Raw genomic sequence first — 15,728 nt, 5'->3', positions numbered from 1 at the left:
TATTCAAAGCTGGACAGCTTCTCTGGTATTTGCTAGAGTAAGCTGAAGTGGAATGTTTTCTTCCAGCCACACTCTGCCTGCCTGGGATTCCAAATCCAAGGCACTGCTAGCCTTAGGTACCTACCTCTTATATATCCCTCAATACCTGCAGGCCCTGCCAAGAAATACTGCTGCCTCTGGTGCTGGATATCTGGTGGTGGAGCTGACTACCACCTAGCAGTGCTTTTTGAAGCTATCACCACTGCAAATAGTGCACTTAGGGTAGTGTGGACGAGATGAGCAAACCTGGGCTGCTTCTTGTGGGTGCTTCCAAGTTCCCTTGAGTCCCAAAAAGCTTTGAGTGTGGAGAGAGAATCAGGATGAGGAGGTTTCCTGTTTGTTTTTTCTTTTTTTAATTAATGCTGAAACATATCAGGAAGGATATAAAATCTGATGAGAGCTGTTACTGATATGAGCAAAGGTATGAGCGGAGTCTGTGATACCTTTAGTTACTAAGGGACACTCTGAACCCTAGGTGTCAACTGCCAAGACCAATTTTTGAGCCAGGCTTTATTTCTAGTTGCCATCCCAAGTGCTCTTTTCATGATATTTCTTCAGTACTATATTTTGAGATGAACACAACCCTGCTGTGCACAGGGAGAGCTTTGCACTTTTAGAGTAGAGATGTTATTAGAAAAACTCACAACAACAAAAAACCCCCAAACCAACTAAAACTCCAGGAGAGCCCAAAGGCATCAATTGTTCACCCATTCAGTTGTGAAATGGGTGACTAATGGTGGTTAATGAAGCAGCACTCTAAAGGCAACCTGCACATATTTTTTCAGTGGCAAAAATCCCATTAACAGCTGGTGTCATCTCACATCCACCCACCCTGATTTCACCTCTAGTAGAGAAAAAAGCAATATCTTAAAACATCTGTATTCTCTTGTTGTTCTTCTTTTATTTTGTCACTCACCTAATGAGTTGAAAATGAAATAAATGCCTGGATTGGGACAGCTACTCATTCTTAAATTCTGCATGGCCAGGATTCTGCCCTTCTTTTTTTAAGTCTTCTTTTTAAAGCATTGATGAACACTGGTCTGTTAGGAAACCATCATTCTTGTATGTGACAGTGACCACATCATTTAGTGCAGAGCTGCTGAAATGCCTCAGAGGTGAGGAGGTGCTGGGAAAAGAGCAGTAGGACAATAACTCCAGCTGTGTGTGTTCAAGAGAAGGGAGGAGCCCTGATCCCCTGAGACAGACCTGTGAAATACAAGTGACGAGACAGAGGATAGAGCAATGGGCTAACAAATATTGGAGAGATGGGAACTTTTATAAAGGGGCTGCCAGTTCTGGAAAAATAGGAAAACTTTGCTATTAATTCAACTTTGTTAACCAGTGTTCCTGTGCCAGTTAGCTGACAGTGTGGGTGTGTGTATGTATACTTGTACATGCATTCCTGTTGCTGCAGCAGCTGCAGGTACTTAATCCACAACTTCTTTGGTGTCCATACAGTTGGAGTGGAATCCTGTAGAAAAACACACCAGAGCTGAATACGCTCTGAGAACTCTGTAATTATGCAGTAATGTTAATGTTTTGCTGCTGGTGCTAAACACTGGGCCCTTTCCCCCCCTCTATACACACACCATCCCCTTGGCTGCCTTTGCTCCATCTCCTTTTGGTATCTCCTCCCCTCCCTCCCCGTTGCTCTGACTGATGCAAGATGAAACTCCAACTTCTGTCATGGTCAGAAGGAGTCAAGAAATCATCTTCCAGCTTACTTCAGGCCAACAGTGATGCTTGGCTGATTTTTTTTCTTGCTATGCCTTTCTTTTTTTTTTTTTTTTTTTTTTTGTGCAGACACTATAGGAAAAGATTTTTAAGTATCTACAGCTGTTGGGATCAATGGAGAGCTAAAAAAAAGTTACAATTAGTATCCTTTGTACCAAGCTCATCTCTGCTCTCAACGGATTCTCTCTTACAAATGGCTTTTTCTTATTAATCTTGGGGAGGTTGACAATGACAGATGAAAGAGGAAGCTGTTCAGAGTTAAGAAATATCCTAATCTACGAGCACTCAAATAATTTTACTCTTTTTTACTGTCTTAAAAGAGAGCTGATAAAAGAGATTCATGAAGGTATAAGAGACAGTACAAAGCGCAACTTTTGAGATAAGCACAAGAAATGGTGACAAGAGCCGTGATGAAATATAAAGGGAACTAATTTTTAGGAACAGTGTTTTTTTTTTTTCTCAGTAGTCAGTCTGCTGAGCACACTATGGAGGGTAGCTTTCCAAGTGTGCTGAATGATGGGAAGCTCTGGAGGCTTGATTTCCCAGGAGACACTGTTGAATATTGAAGTCAGGCTCTTTCTCCAGTTGATCACCTTCCTGGCCTTACTCTTCTGAAGTTAGCACCCTTTAAATCACTTGGGGATTGCTCAGGCAGCCCCTGCACAGGTTAGTAGCAAGGCTGGGATAGTTTGGCTTGGTGAAAGCAAACAGAAAAGAATGTAAAAGGTTAGATAATTTAGCACTACCACTTTCTGCTTTCCTGATAGAGCTCTTAAAGCACAGCAAGATGAAAGTGTATTCTTTATATAAATAAAAGAAAAAAACTGAAAAACTTTAGGAAACCTCATTGCTCTGAGGCCATTTAAAACAGTCAAAGTCAGGTTTGTGACAGTCCTAGGAAACAACGAAGTAAAAATGACTCCATGATCTGAAAGAGCTCTTGGCAGAGAGCAGAGAAATTAATCTTGCTTGACTTGGAGGTTGCTGGATTTCCAGGACTGGATGTTGCCACCAGCCTTTAAGGCATCTTCTTTTCCTTCCCCCACATATATTTTGCATTCTCAAGGTTTAAAAGTCTATTTGTGCTTGCATCAGAGGCATCTAGGAGTCTGTCTGGGAGCTCAGCACCTCTGTATCTTTGTAAGAAAGGGATCCATAAAAGTAGGGAAGGATTGGAAGTTATCACAGTAGTAAGACCCACAACTGCAGCGTGTGCTGTGCCGAGCCTTGATGCACACCTGCTGCCTGTGTCCCAGTGTGGTGCCAACAAACACTGGCTCATGCCACAGCCCACATGAGGTGGTAGATGAGAGAGGACCTCTGGCTCCTTCTGTTCACTGTGTTTCTAATACCAAGCCATAGTCAGAGCAGCCTGAGCCCTGGGAAGCTTCCATCACATGGTGCTGCTGCCATCTCTGCCTGGACAGGAGGTGCTGCCATGCCATGTGAAGCATATGAACACTACTGCATTAGCCATCTGCAGGACATGGAAATCTGCTCTGCTACAACAGTCAGCTGCCAAACAGTTCCCAAACCCTTTGTTTTTCTTCCTTCTGCATCTCAGTGTCTACCAGCGCATAATGTAATTTATAAGAAATAATCTAGTTATGCTGTAACATGTATTTCACCTTTACATTGAAGAGAATTTAAATATGAACCTTTTGATGTGGCCTAATTAAATGGAGAACATTTTGTCATTATCTAGGAAGGCTCAACTCTCACTCATCCTCATAATTAAAATATATTGAATTCTGCAGGCTGATAGTACCACTTGAGATAAACCCTTTTCATTTAGGGAAGTTTGTAACGATGAAACTGAAAGACAAAAGCATTTGTTGCAAATCATGTTCAAGCTTTATGATAATGAACTTTTGGGAAACAATGAATAATTGCTAGGGAGTAATGCTAGTGCTTTGGGATTACGGTAATCTTGGATGAATGCTCTGGATTGTCTAAAACAATATCCAAGGGTGGCAAGTGCAGCTGTTTTGCAAGGAGCTGCAAGGAGTGCCAAGGGTTTGTAGTTCTGTCAGAATTCATCCTTCCAGGGAATGTTTCCTGTTATTAAAGGCTAGTTTTTTTACTTGTATACCGTGAAGTTTCTTATGGATATGGGATTCTGGTAGTCTCTATGGAGTTGCTTGCACTAGTGCAAAGCCAGCATAATGTTGCTGTGCTGATTTTACACTACTTTTAGCCTCTGGAGTAAATGATCACCCAAGATATTCATATGGAGAATCAGGTGCCTTTTCAGGAAAAATATTTGCTCTTCTAGCTCTAGATAATCTTGTTCTTTTTTCTGACTTCCTGAGCATTACTAAATGCTGCCAAGCTCTTCTCCTTCAAGATCTCTTCTACTAATGAGACCTCATTCTAGCTTAAAGTGTCCCTCTGCTATTCACTTTCTTTGAGAGGCATTACAATTCATCCCCTTCTGACAGAAGCACTGGGAACAACTCTTAGGAAAGTGGGTTATGTTCTGATTAAGCATCACGGGGCATGGGTTGAAGTGTTTGCTGCCTGTCAGAATTCATGGGAGACAAAATGGTGGAGGTGAAGTGGTCAAAACGTGACCTTTGCTGAGGGTCAAACCTGAGCCTTTAGTCAAATTTTGAATTCATTGATGTGGCCAGCTGAAAGGACATAAATAGTGCATTCCTACTGCCAGCAGGGCTGACTTAGTATATCCTGAAACAGGCATTGAGATTTTTTTTAGTGCTCTTCCTAGAGCTATAAGGATGCCAGTATTTATCTGGTTTGCAGCTTAGCTCATTTGGATCCCCAAGCACCTGGTGCCTCAGGAGCAGTGGTGCGTGAGGAGCGTCCCTGTGCAGCTTTTATACAGGAAACAAAACATGGCTGTGAGCTTAGCAGGGTAAGCAAAGAAGTCCTGCCATGGTGCTGAGGTGTATGCCTGTGTTATCCTGGACATCAGTAACACACAGGATAGTAATGCCATTCACCATCTGAAACAGAGAAAAAGCAGACCCCGAGGACACTTGGGCACGAGCCTCAAAGGGCACAGAGTGTCTACAGGGAAAGATGGATTGACATTAAGGTCATTAGGAAAATTCTAAATTTTTTATCTTATTTTTCTAGTAAAGGCTTTTTGGTAACTCCTTGTAGACAGGATTGAATCACATCTTGTTAGATTTTGAAGGGGTTGGAAGCTATTTCAGGTGCAAGAGCAGTTGTGCTCTGTAGCTGGTTGGGAGTGAAACAGATGAGCAGGACATCAAAATGAGAAATACCAGGGATGGTCCTTCTCCACCTTCATGCTCTCCTCATGTAGTTCAGGCTGGGTGAGACAGGCTGCTAGACAGGAGGAGAGTAGGTAGTTTTCTGTTTGAAATTGCAGCAGCACCTGGTGCAGGAAGAAAGTGGATGTGGGCCACAGCCACACTGACACAGAGCAGGAGTCACCCCAGCTTATGCTGGGGTCAGGCTACACCACTGGTGCTCCTCACCTAAACAGCACATAAATGGTTGCATGGCAAAACAAACACTTGCAATTTCTGTTCTTACTACCAAGAATGTACCTGAACTGAAGCTGGAGACATTCAGCTGTTCTGAGCTGAAAGCACCCCTGAACAGATAACAAAGATCTGAGACCTCAGCAGAGAGGAGAATGCCAATTATATAAAAGCATATTGAGGAGTTCCTTGAAGATTGTTTTTCTGTCTTGTGGGATCTCAACTTAGCACAATAGCTCTGGTTTATATATTAATGTAAGCCTAGGCATCCTTAACTGAAAGCTGATTTTTTAAAAAATTAACTGTGGGAAGACCAGCCTCAACAAATTCTGCTCCCTATCTGCCATCAAGAAAAGCCTATTAAGAATAATTGTTGGGTTTTTTAGTTTTCAAAGAACCCGTAATTAAATTCTATTGTCTGGTAAGTGATTAGAATTAATTGCTTTCACAATAGCTCTGGTGCTCATTATCTTTTTTAAATTGGGAGTGGCTTTTCAGCAGAATTCCTTCGTTTACCACAATTCCTTTCTGTTACATTCCTCACCAGAGAAAATCCATGACAAAAGCTGTTCCCTTTGAGAAATTACTGAAAACTGACAGGTGTTGATTTAATGTATCATCTTCAGCAGATCGGGATTAACTCAACAGAAGGGCTTCTCCCAGTGTTGAAACAGAAATGTGAGGCTAGAGAAAGCCTCACACTGGTTAGATTTTCAAACCCATGTATTAATGGGCAGTACTGTATATAATTTTTTAAAAAATGGTTTTCTGGTGCCAATCTGAGAACTCATCCTGTGTAGAGGGGAGGACATATTACAGATTTACCCCATCAATAATGGTAGTTGTCTTTAGCTGCTGTTATGCTGGTTGAAGACCCTTTTCTCACCCATTTGCTTGGCTTGAGTTTGACCATCCAGTTATTTTAGCTGTGACTTATATTAAGCTTGATTTGGAAGCGCTGGCTTGGTGCTTAGAAATCCTACAGACTTCTTAAAGAGCCAAAGTACACCTTCCTGGAGACCAGCCACACCTCATTCTCTGTCTACAGCCATCCCTTGCCAGTGGCATCTCCCCAAGCAAAGCTCCTGATCTCTAGACCTGCAGTATCATACCTCCCTTTAACAACTGTTTTCTCCAAGGGTCTTTCTGAAGTTTCCAAGAGCTGCAGGCTGAGGACTGTGCTCAGCAGCAGTGCCCCTGGGGCTCAGCTGAAGAGTAGGGCTCCTTGCCTCATGGTTTTTTGTGGGTCATTCTCTGAAACAAATCCTGCAGCCTTTCCATGCCATGCACAGTATTTGGCTTTTCATCTCTGATATTAACCCAGAGCAATGGGCACCAGCATAAAATCCACTTATGCAGAGAACCTAATCCAAATCCTGCATTTCCACTCATGTGTGGCTGTCCACTACTGAGAGGATGACTTAGAGGATGCCTGAGTCCTTCAAGGGCACTGCCTAAAGCATCTGGTGAATGGGGTTGCATAAGTACTGCATAAAATAGAAAACTATGGTACTAAATACAGTGTGACTTGACTCTTTAGGTATTTTTAGATTGTTAGAGTGCTTCAGAGGATGTATTTATAATGAGATGTTTTCTCTCAATGCAGGATGCTGCTCTTAGAGAAAAAATCCTATACAATTTTCACATATTGTCACTATATAAATTATATAGAGTATTAGGCCCTTTGTTATGCACTGTGAAAGTTCAGCTGATAAAGACTTCCTCCTTCTGAATTGGGATGACTTCTGGAACTGAATGGATTTAATTGAATTACCTGTCCCACAGAAAGTTATCACTGTCTATTCAGTTCCATCACAGTCAGTTCCAAGACATAGCAGAAGGTAGGAGTGATTTGCCCTGTAGAAATGGAAGAATTAGAATATAAGGATTGTAGTCACAGATGACTTACATGGACAGTTTCCAGCCCTGCTGAATTACTTCACATATGTGAAATTATTAATGTAATGGGTTTCATTAAAATGTGCTAATAGCACAAGGAATGCCCTCAGTTGCTCAGTTCAGTCTATAACAGGTGCTTGGGGAAGCAAGAGCCTTGGGAAGACCAAGGTTTTGCTTTGTGGTGAATCTCAAAAGCTTCACTATGTTAGAAACCATAGTTACAGCATTCTGTAATAAGCAGCACCACATACCACTGTGATCTGGGCTGGAGGGAGTGACAGCCTGGAGCTCCTCCTCAAGGATGTGTTACCCCCCTCTGCAGGGCAACCCTCAGGGGAAGCTGGGCAACCAGCCTGGCCCATCTAACCAAAACGGCTGCCCAGCACTTTTCTCACATGCTCCCCAGGCACAGGGACTGCTTTATACCCTAAGGAAGGATTATTTCTTGTTGTTAGGGATGTAAATTATGCTACTAGTGGTGATTCACCTTCCCTGGGCTAAGGACTGTTGGCAGTGTCTTGTATGCACACAGTGTGTGGTGATTGGGGCTGTGCTGTGGCACACAGGCTGTGGTGATTGGCAGTGGGGCTGTGCTGTGGCACACAGGCTGTGGTGATTGGCAGTGGGGCTGTGCTGTGGCACACAGGCTGTGGTGATTGGCAGTGGGGCTGCAGCCCAGCCTCATCCCCCATGGGCACAGCTGTGAGAAGCAGGTGAGCAGCACTGACAGCAATGAGCCATGGAGTGCCCAGGTGCACTGAGCAACCACCAAAGGGAGCAGAGGGCACACAGGTGCACTGCATGAACAGGAGGGGTAGAAAAGGCTGGGCTGAAGGACAAGGAGGGCAGATGCTTGCAGCCTCCTGATAGTATATGGTGATAGTCTGTGTATCATGGCTGTCTCAAGTGTGATGCATTCTGTGACCCCGACATGATTTGGGATTGGGCTGTAGGATCAGAGATGGAGCCCAGTGTAGCGTTGAGAGCGGTGGGGAGATGCTGCGTGGTCCAGACCAGACTGAGTTGGACACCTGGGTACAGGTGAGCTGCTAGGGATGTAATGGGGAATAACTTATCAAGTGAAGAACAGAGTGTAATTTTTTTACTCTGTGTATTGTGGCCATCTCAACTGTGACATATGCTGTGATAGTGTCTGAAGGAATGATTTGCTGTAATCATACATTTACTGTAATAAATATACCCTAAGCTTGGGTGCTAAGGAGGGATAATCCCTTTTATGATCTGGCTGCCCTAGCCAGGTCATTGGTCTAAATTAGTACCTGGAGTCAAAGGGATTTTTGTTACTCTAGATAAGGATCCCAGACTGAAGCTGCTGAGGATTTTTGCTGGCTGGTTCCCAGGTGTCCCTTTACCTGTACTACCTCCTCCAGGCTGCAGTGCTGGATTGCCACACTGAGAACTTGGTAAGGAAAAGTATTTCAGCAAAGAAACCTTATTCCTTTCTGTGACTTTGTTTAAGTGCTCTTTTTTTAAAAAGAGGGAAAATAATTTTGGTCATCTTTTCAGGATTATTTTTGTTTATACTTGTGTTAAAAAACATAAAGAAAAAGCTCCTAAAACCACTCTTCACAGTAAAATGAGTAGTGAATAGTGTCACTTTGGTAAATGTTGTCATTCATTTTTCAATAAATTCCCAATTTATACTTTTGAATGTAGCAATAAAAAGAGATAAAAGGACAGAAGGAGGAGGAAAACTTAGGAGGTTTATGTTTACAGCCAAGCATTTGGTTTTATGTTTACCTCATGGAATGTAACTCCTTATATCATGATAATTGACTTCACCAAGTACCTTTGAAAAAACTGACTTTGCTACAAAAAAGCATCTTGTTCTAGAGAAGCCTATGCATGGTTTTCCACTAAGGAAAACATTTACTTTTGAATCAATGGTTTAAGCTTTTTACAATGTTTCTACCTAGTGGTTCATTTGCTCAGTTGGTGGCTGAGAACGACCAAGATCATGGCATAAATATAAGCAAAATGTTTATGGTTTGCTTAAACCCTAAACAAATCATCACTTATCCACCATCACTCCAGACTGATTCCTAAGAACTTCCTGTAGTGAAGGCTTCCTCCTACCATACTTCCAGATATTTGCTTGTTACCATTTTAACACCAGCGATTTATGGGCATCTCTTCCACAATCCTGACCAGGGATTTTTTGATCCGCTCGACTTCTGAGGGGTCACTGGATTTTTCCTTGGCATTCTGGCACAGGAAACAAGGACTCTCGAACAGCTGAGCTGCTGAATTTTTCTATCATTTAACACAACAGAAGCAAGTTTTGTTGCTGATCTGTTTAGGAAACAATATTTGTGGCAGTTCCTCTCTGAGTCAGTCAGAGAGCAGAGGACTGGATTGTCATGGGCAATAAAAAACCCTGGTGCTCCTATAAGGACTTTAATTACTCAGCTCGTTACAAGTGAGACCAAGGGAGGCTGGTAGCAATGCCAGCTTGAGAACAGCTGCAAAGGATTTATTTTTCCTCAATGATGAGTGGGAAAAGCTGTAAAAATACTGTACAAGGTTGGCTAATAAACTGTATTTTATTAGCTATTCTTATTATGAGTGTTTACAAGCTAGTATGCTGATAGGCATTTTGATGAGATAGTATTCCTTAACTGTGATTGTTCTGGAATTAAAAAATAAAGGCTAGAAGGCCAGAAAGCTGGAAGACATGGCATATGCATATGTCAGACCCAGATTTATAGTCAGACAGTGAGAAGCTGGCTTGGCAGCAGGTACTCTGGATGGTTACAGTGCTGGCCTAGCCAAGTCCTTTGTGGCTTGTTCAAAGTAGATCGATAGTGTGATTTGTGGATGTTTCCATGGATCTCCTTGGAACATCCCAGGCCGCTGGGGTGTGAAAACAGACCAGCAAGCTGATGGAACCCCGTCTTCTGCCCCTTGTTCCCCTTGGTGTCTGAGGTGGGCACACCCCAGAGAATGGACAAAAAGGCCTGGACAGTCTCCCCAATCTGTCTCACAGAATGAGCCCTTTGCAAAGTCAAGACTTAATCCTGGGGTTTTGAGTCCCATTCCACCACCACCGAGCTCCATCATGGTTTTCTTTGTATGAAGTTCTGATGCAATTTCCTGCTCCCAAAGTGGCCTCTTCCAGGCTGGAGCTGTTTTTCTAGCAGGCTTCCAGTAGGAGCAGTGCACTTCCCAGGATGCTGCCTGGCCAGGGGTTGTGATGCACTTGAGTGTTGGCAGCGTCACACCCCAGGCTATGATACACCAACAGTAATGGTCCCATAATCAAAGTAATGACAAGCTAGTGGGAAATTGAGTTTAACCTGAGAAGAGGCTCTGTGAAAATGTCCTTGTGGTTATTGTCTCTGGCTCTCTGTTTATTGCTGTTCAGTCACACAACCAAAAACGTGCTCTGCTTGCAAGAAGAAAGGTTTTACTATTTTTTCATTGTGCTTCCCTTCTGCCCTCACCCTCCCCCTCTGCTGGCAATCTTACAAATCTACCCTGCATTGCCAAGGTCCTGCTGGTTTCTTTACTTTTTATGTCTAATCTCCAATATAGTTGTTCTGGAGGAAAGCCCCAGCCTTGGAAACAACTGTGAGTCTGCTGTGGGCAGCTGGTGTGCCCTAGGGCATCTGTGTGACCCTGGTGCCTTAGCTATGGTGGTCTGCTGGTCCTGTCACCTACACAGGAAAAGGAGCTGTGGAAAGCAGGTAGCATTCAGAGCAGCAGCCACCTAGGATCAGATTTTTTAGGAAATTGAATACATAAAGATGCAGATCTGGCAATGTTTTGTGGCTGTGTGTTTTTATGAGTCATATTTTGTACTAGTGGTTATTTCAGGTCTTGATCAAATTCAAACCTTGCCTGTTATCTCAGTCCCTCCCTGAAACAAAGGAAATATGCCCTGCTTGTTAGGGTACTGTAAGAATACACCTGTGAATATCCATGATGGGGATGGAGTTTGCAACTTGAGGCCTCAATCCTCTTGGGAGACCTTCCATTACTTTCTTGGGGGTTATGGAGATCCCAGAGGATTATTTCCCCAGATATGAAAGGATCAAAGAGATTTGTAGCTTGTCCCCATCTCTCCATGGGCTGATTCCCTTTTCACTGTTTGCAGCTGGGAAAAGAAGCAAGAACACATATATCCTAATATTTTAGGAAGCAAGCAACGGCTGCCAGCTGTCCTGGGAATGTGATGCACTCATGAATGGCACAGAAGGTGTTCTGTGTATTTTGCTAAGAACCAAGTGGCACCAGTGAAGTAGGCTTCCAGTTAAAGATGTGGCCATGCCACCAGACATCTCTTTGCTAAGACAGGACAAACAGCACTCAATTTCTTGAGGTTGAGCTGGTGGGGAGCTTTGTACAGGGTGTAATTATGCTAAGCAGATTTTTACCAGAATGCTTCAGCATCCAAATGGCTGATAGATATGTTCTGAGATTGGGGTTTTTTTTTTGGTCTAGTTTTGGCAACATCTTAGAAATTGCACATGACTATTCTTCTATTTTGAAAAGAAACTGCTGATTTCATTTAGCTTCAAGAAGGGCCTTCAAAATGGTGTTGGTTTTTCAAATACAGCAGAAAAGCCCTCAAATCTCTGAGTGCTGTGAGAGTGTTTGTTAAAAAAAAAGAGACCATTTTGAAATCTGGTAAATAAAAGACAATTTCAAACAGTTTTATAAAGATAATTTCCTTTGTGCTCAGTGCTTTGGCATCAGATTGTCAAACAATACAAATAGGCAGAAGAGCTGGACCATGTCACTGTCACCTTTCCAAAACCAATCTCCAGCCAACTCCAGAACTGGATGTAGCTCACCATTAACCCTGAAAGGAAAGGAGACACTTTATTCAAAGTCCATATTTTCCTTAAAGATCACCTATCTAAATACTGAGTAACTATGACCTAATGTAATTGTGGGGCAGCTGGAAGATATTTTTTTTTTTTTACAGAACAATGCATAAAATAAAGCACTCATTTCCTAATGAACAATCCATGTGCTTCTCTCTTCAGGGAGTGGGGTGTTCATTTGTCCAGCTGAACAGAGAAGAAAAATTATCAGGGAAACTAGCATAAGTTTTGTCAATGTGTAAGTACTCTAAAGCTGAAAGTTAGGAGCAAGTTGGTCTTGTGTGTTTGAAGAGCATGATGAATATAGTGGCCATATGTGTCAGCACCTGCACTGGAAGATGTAGGATTCACCATGCTGAAGGAACAAGGCTTGAACAAACACAACCATCTCCCTCCATATGCTCTGTGTAACATTGCAGGTGACCATTGTGATGTGGGAAGGGCCTGTGATCTACGAGGAAGAAATTTCTCAGACCTTAAATTTGGGGCTTGAATTTAGGAACAGGAAAAGATTGAAACTAAACCCCAGAAGGTGTATACCTATCCTGCAAGCAGAAGTGGAAGCTCCACAGTCACTGAGCTGGTGTCAGTAAATAGCTGTGTTTGCAGAAGATGCTGTACTGCCTCTTGTGGGTGTTTGCAATCGTAACAATGAGGGATGAGAAGGGAAAGTCTGTGGCGATAAAGGACTGAAACTTGTGCTTTTTAAAAATTCTAAAACTAACTCTGCTCTGCCAGTGATTGCAGACCCACTTTTCTAACTGGTTCTATAGAGGGGCTTGACGTTACAGAAGCTTTCTTATGCCTTAGACTTTTGTGAACTCGGGGATTAGGGCATTCATCCTGCTTAATTTCTGCTGTCTAGAAGTCACACATCTTGTGGAGAAAAAGAAACTTCCACAGCTTGCTTATCTGAAATGTCTGTCTTGGGTAGATACCAAGGCCTGTCTCTATTCTGGTGGTACAGAGTTCTTCAGGGTGGGGGATGAAGCCTGTGAACATCTTCAGGAGAGGAAGTGACTGAGTAGTGAAGTGTGAGGTACAACACAATGTAACATAATGCCATTAAGAAAAAAAGAAACCTAAGATCTTGTGGGAAATAGTGGGCTTTGACTTGTCCATTACCAATGAAGAGATGAGGGCTGCAATGGAAGGTCTCATGAAAATTTGGGCCAATGCTTAGCAAAAACCCCAAAATACTGGCAGGATTGGGAAAGCAGTAGGGGTCATCTCTCAGTGAAGCTGTACAAATCCATGGATGGCCCACACAGTGAAGCCTGCAGGCAGTCCTCATCTCTACATCAGATAAAGCATGTAGGAGAAAGGAAAAGGAAACAAGGCTTATCAAGAGTTAGTTTTCATACGGTGAATAAGCTAGAAAGCTGTGATTCTCTGTGGTGGAGTCTAAAAACCTGTGTGGGGAGAGAAGGAATGGGAATCACATGGTCACCACAAGTTCATACATACTCAAGGACACTTGGAACATGCTCATGAAAAAGAAATCCACTGCATCATAAATGCAGATTTCTTCCTTCAGGTGTGTATGACCTCCTTGGTAGCAAATGTGTGAGGATAAGATTTGGCTGTGTGAAATGGTCACATGCCAAAGGGCAGGGGGTGCATTCCTGTAAACACTGTGTGTTTGTAGAAAGTCTAAATCAGGTCTGAACCTGGCCCATGGGCTGCAGCCTTCTGCAGCCTTCTCCCTGTTTGTACTCCTAATTTCACACAAGGTTTGGGACTGCTGAGAAATTTCAAAGCTGATGTTTTGGTTAGATTTGAAATACCCCTCCCCCCAGGCAGTATCCCTGCTTAAAATTCCTAGCTATCAAACAGCTACTTCCTCTCAGATTATTGGCTTTTCATGTTGCTCAAGTGCAGCCTTTTCATCAGACTGCATATGTTCTGATCACTTTCTGGCAATTTTTCTTATTGTAAATAAAGCCCATTCAGCCACAGTTTATATAACCACTATCTGGATAATACCCTCCTAATGACCAACTTTCCCTGGAGAAACACAATCATATCTCTTTCCCTGTTTCTGCCAACTGCATTTGAGCTTGCCACAGAGCCAAGCGTGGTCCAGCTATTGTATTAGTGCAGATGGGTGGGAGTCACAAAAGCCTGAATTGGAAAATTCCCAACCTGTGGGCAAGAGCTTTGGTTTACTTCTTTCTGTTGTAGGGGTTCCCACTGATTGAGTTGGATAGGAGTTTTCTGTACTTTCAGACATTTTCACAAGCTTGAAGGGACACGTTTTCAAAAGGTTTGTGGAAAATGAGAAGGTTTGTGTTTGGGTAGGATTGCAAACAGGAAATATACCTCAAATCTTGTCTGATGGAGTGTTGTTTTGTGTTTAGATAGGATTGCAAACAGGAAATATACCTCAGCTCTTGTCTGATGGAGTGTTGTCTGCAAGTAATGCCATGGGCCCCCTCTTGCCATAGGTGTGCACTTTTCTCTTGTAAGATGATTGTGGTCCATTTAAGCTGCTCCAAGTTCAGGCAGCCTGGGGATCCAGGGCAGGGGAGTGCTGGAGGACAAGTGAGAGGTTGTCACAAGGAGCAGCCAAGAGCCATGCCACCAGCTGGCAGGCAGTAGCCAATTGTGTAGGCAAACATGGCAGCAGCTTGTATTGTAAGAATTGCCAAAATCCTGCTAAATTTGGTGGTATTTGGAAGTGCTGGGTTCCCAAAATCTAGCCCTGACCCCCCCAGTGTAACTGGAGTTAGGAGTGGTGCTGAACATAGTGCAGCTGGCAGTTGCCTTCTGCAGGTATTGATCCCAAAGCTAATGTGTGCTGAGTAAAGACTTGCTCTTTCTCGAGCTCTTTGTGTGAGTAATTTGGTCAGCTGTGTTTGCCTGACCTTTTAAGCTGAGCCTGGCAGGGAAAGGGGCAAGAATGTCCTTGTTACTGCTTTCCTTCAGGCTTCCCTGAGCTCTGTGACATGTAGAGATCTCAGGGAAAGGGTTACAAGACCACAGATGCCAAATGAGCTGTGTAGCTCCAAGCCAGGAGGCCAGTGTCAACCCTCTCCACTGTCTCATCCTGTGCCAGGTGTGGCCAGTGAGGAGTAGGTCTGATGTGTGTAGAATTTATTTTGGGTTAGGGAAGCAAGGCAAATTGTGTATTTTTTTTTCCTTCACAAATAACTTAAACATAGGCCAGAAAGGAAACCAGCTGGCGAAATGCAAAGACATGCTTTCAGATCCAGCAGAACAGAAAGAAAATGGGGAAGCAAAACGTCTTTCACACGCCTTCATGTGAATCAGACAGAAAATTGAATATCCTTGTGTCTTTTCTGGTAAAACCAGCATCATTTGTTGTCCTTTGTTGGGAAAACTCCAGCTCCCTTGCAGCCCCCCTCATTGTCCGTGCTAGGAGAGCAGAGTTTCCTCGTCTTGGCTGGAAGCACAGTGACAAGGTGGAGCTCCTTGGCTCAGACTGGTTGCATGGCCCAAGGCTCACAGTTTAGCCAGGGGACCATGTGTGCAACATGGATTGACAGCCTGGCTGGAAGTAATTAATGGCAGAAGTTTCCCGTGAGGCAATGAAAGTGAGAAAGGGAATAATTTCTTGATGTCTTCAGTAGCCTTTGTTCATCATGAAAGCCCACCCTTGCATTGCTCTTTCTTATGTTTTTTTTCCCAGCATCCATTATCTGTAATAAGCCAAATGACTAAGCATCAGAGGTGGGTTGTGGGCCAGGAATCTGTTGGTCTACGTGCCATA

Source organism: Vidua chalybeata, chromosome 7 (assembly GCF_026979565.1).
Source record: "Vidua chalybeata isolate OUT-0048 chromosome 7, bVidCha1 merged haplotype, whole genome shotgun sequence".
NCBI classification, from domain to species: domain Eukaryota; kingdom Metazoa; phylum Chordata; class Aves; order Passeriformes; family Viduidae; genus Vidua; species Vidua chalybeata.
This window is presented reverse-complemented; position numbering follows the sequence as displayed.